Here is a 3,818-nt window from a genome sequence, read left to right on the forward strand (position 1 = left end):
CATGACCATAGTTGGATTGTTTCAAAATGAACCTTGAATCATGCAATTATAGAGGTGGTTAGAAGGCTCCAAATTCATAAAATACAGTCTTCTTCCTTCAATCAGGTGAATTTCCTAACTAATGATTTCTAACAATGATTTTGGAGTAACCCAGTCTGTAACTGTTTAAATTTCAAGGAATTTCATAAAATTTTTAAGATTTTAATTTATACATCTCTATGAATATGAACATACCCATGTATACATCCAGGATCACTTATATCAGAGTACTCTGTATGATTTATACTAGAGATTTTTACTTTTTAAGAGATCATGTCATACTTGTTTTGTAATCCCTCTCTTAAAAGTTAGATATAAAGTAATCCTTCTCTCTTAAAAGTGAGACATAAATCAATTAGCTTTGAACTTAGACCAGAGGAAAGTTCAGAGTCCCTTTCATATCTGTAATTCATTTGAACCTATCCATCCTCAAAGATGAACAAACCTAACACTAATAATTCTCATTCCCATTGCCCTCAAATTAATGTATATTTTGGCTTAATAAAATTCTTAGAGTCTAAGGTGATGAAATAAAGACAATGTAATGCATGTACTTGATGAACTTTCTATCCTACTAATTATATGAATAGGAAGAATACTAAGGCCAACTTTTAATGGGTGCTTACTATGTGCTAGGATAAGTTCTCTGCATGCATTTTGTCATTTAATCCCTACAACACATGTATATGAGACAAAGAAAAAAAACTATCTTTAAAACAATAAATAAGATTAGAGAGAGCTTTGCTCTTTTGCCATATTCTAGAGAGCCTCACCTGTATCCCATCACTGAAGAAAGAACTGAGAAGAAGCTGGATCTTCCTGAGCCTCAGCTGTCCTAGCAGGTTATACAACTGTACCTTAATTATTTTTGGCATTTTCCTATGGTTCGAAAAAAAGTGTTGACAATTTTCTGCATCTATAACATTTTGGATGAGCAATTTCCATCTTATTGTGTTTCCTCACATATGGTGTTCTAGCTCAAATAGCTCTGGTATTTTTAACTTGCCCAATATTAGTACACCACTTTGACTTCTTCGCTGACAAGTATCCAAATTACCTAACACAAATGAGAAAATTTCATGTATTATTTAGGCCTGTGTGTTCATTGAGTTTTCAGACAAAAATTTTCCAGTAGAATCACTGTATTTTACAGCTGAAAGGGATCATAAAGATGATCTAATCTGACTACCTCTCTTTACAAGTGAGATTTACAGCAGAGAGGTTTAAGTGTCTCTGCTAGGTCAGGTTAGCTAGTTAGTAGTAGAAAAAACTAACAGCAGTCCAGTGCTTTTTCTACATAAAAAAGTCAATAGTTATTTTAAAAGGTCCATATCATTTTGCAGTGCCCTACAGGGGATGTTCCAATAATAAATGATGGGCACATTTTTGTAATACTGTATTATTATCAGTACTGAAATTTAAAACTTGTGACTATCAGTTATATAATGCTCTTAAGTATCATTGCTGTTCAAAAATTTTTCCTGTATTCTAACTAGATTGTGACTTCCTTCTGGTAGAAACAATTTCTTTTTAAAAAGTGTTTCTTGGGCTTCCCTGGTGGCGCAGTGGTTGAGAATCTGCCTGCTAATGCAGGGGACACGGGTTCGAGCCCTGATCTGGGAAGATCCCACATGCCGTGGAGCCACTAGGCCCGTGAGCCACACTACTGAGTCTGCGCGTCTGGAGCCTGTGCTCCGCAACAAGAGCGGCCGCGACAGTGAGAGGCCGCGCACCGCGATGAAGAGTGACCCCCGCTCGCCGCAACTAGAGAAAGCCCTCGCACAGAAACGAAGACCCAACACAGCCAAAAATAAAATAAATAAATAAAATTAAAAGTGTGTCTTATATCCCTTAATAAACCTACACATACACTGGTTAACAGCTGGAAAGAGATTGAAATATATATGTTAGACTAATACTATATGACTCAGAATCAAACAACTGTCATCCTGTTTGAATGCAGGTGAATATGTTTTTTTGAGAGGGAGAAACTTGAGAAAATTTCTCATTTTTTCCTACCAAGCAGTTGGGATTGTCCCTGAGGGTGAGGGGTTATAGGAGCTTTGAAGAGGTTGGTGAAGGTTGGAATAGAAATTAGAAGGAATGATGAGAGAGTTGACTGAGCCTTAAGATATCTGGTAGCATATGCAGATCAAATTGCTCAAAAAAAATAATAGCTAATAATAACCAAGGACTTACTACATGTTTGGCAGTCCTCTCTCTACCTGTGTTACATCATCTACACCTTGCACAACCTTAGGTATAATTCCCCCATTTTGTGGATGAAGAAATTGAGGCTCAAAGAAATTAAAACATTTGCCCTGCTGAACCAGCTACTTAGTGGTGGAATCAGGATTCAAACACTGACTGCCCCGGAGGCCTATGCTCCTAATCACAGTTTGATAGGATAAAACCAGATAAGTAGGAGGCATTTAAGACACTGCAGAGCAAATGCCTGGCTCCCGCGAAGGAGCTCATTAATGTTAATGCCCTGCCTTTGGTTTCAACTCACTCTCCCCATATTTATTTACCCAGCCACTCCTTACTCCCAAGAACACATACACATAACCACATATTCACACACTCTCCAGGCTTTTTACCAACAAGGTCCACCCTCAGGTGTCTAGGTTTGATACCTAGTTATCAAACTTCTATTCATATACTCTTCTTCCTCATGGGACTTAAGCTCACTTATGTACAATGAATCCTAGGACTAACCTCTGCTCTCCCACATTTTTCCAGGTAAATGTAAACACATGTTAAGACTGACTCTAGGTTACAAAACATATGCACGTGCATAGCCCGATACATGAGAGAATTCAATTCAAGAAGGAACTTTCTTTTCCCATTATCCAGGGAGATGCATGAGTTACCATAACAGATGCCAAAGACATTTGGCTCTGCCAGTGGAAATTGGGAAGCAATGGTGAAATGAGGTAAGAAATTCCAGGGCCAGAAGGTGGACGCAAGTCCTCATCTGCTTTTCCCAGGAGCTTGCTCTTTTTGGAGAAGTGCTCCACGTACAAGCTCCAACCTGCTGCCACAGCCTTCAGTCCCCTCTACCCAACTCTGAACCCCGCTCGGGCTGGAGCAGATGCACACACCGCAGGGAGCCTCATTTGTAGGAGATGAGCGTTCCCTTGTTTTATTTTAAGGCTTGCTCCCAGGCTGGGGAAAGAGGATGTGTCAGAAATCGTGGAGAACAGCGACAGCCAACCTTTCTCATGCAAAGACTAAGCAGCCCAGGAGCAGCAAATGATGACTTGCACAGTATTTAATGGTTCACGGGAAAACAAGTTTCTCTCCTGCCTGCCCGCCCTTCTGGAGCCAGCTCCGGCAGACGTGGGCTAAGCCGGGGCGGCGCCCTGCGGGGCTCTGGAGGGCTGGCGAGGCAGCGATGTGAGCAGCTCAGCCCCCAGCACCAGAGCCAAGGCCGCGGAGGAGGCTCCGGAATCGCCCCTTGATGATCCCGAAGGATCCAGTGGGCCCTGATAAATACCCCGCCCGGCCGGATACGGGAAGCACAAGTTCAAACGCAGGGTGTAGAGCCTTGGGCGGGTCCGGCAAATAGACCCTGTCTGCCACCCACGCCCCGCCAGCCGCGCGCGCTCGCTGTGGACCCGACCGGGTTACTGCGCCTGCGCGCTCCGGATCCTGCCCCCCAAAGACGCTTTCCAAGGCCTAGTGCCCAGTCCGCTGTCGCTTAGCAACGCACAAGTCACTGCTGCGGTTCTCCGCGCGCCCCTTTCTTGTCAGGGCTTACTCCCCTGGTCTTACTC

Source organism: Aethalodelphis obliquidens, unplaced genomic scaffold (genome assembly GCF_003676395.1).
Source record: "Aethalodelphis obliquidens isolate GAN/ISIS:26980383/991018 unplaced genomic scaffold, ASM367639v1 scaffold40, whole genome shotgun sequence".
In the NCBI taxonomy this organism is placed as follows: domain Eukaryota; kingdom Metazoa; phylum Chordata; class Mammalia; order Artiodactyla; family Delphinidae; genus Aethalodelphis; species Aethalodelphis obliquidens.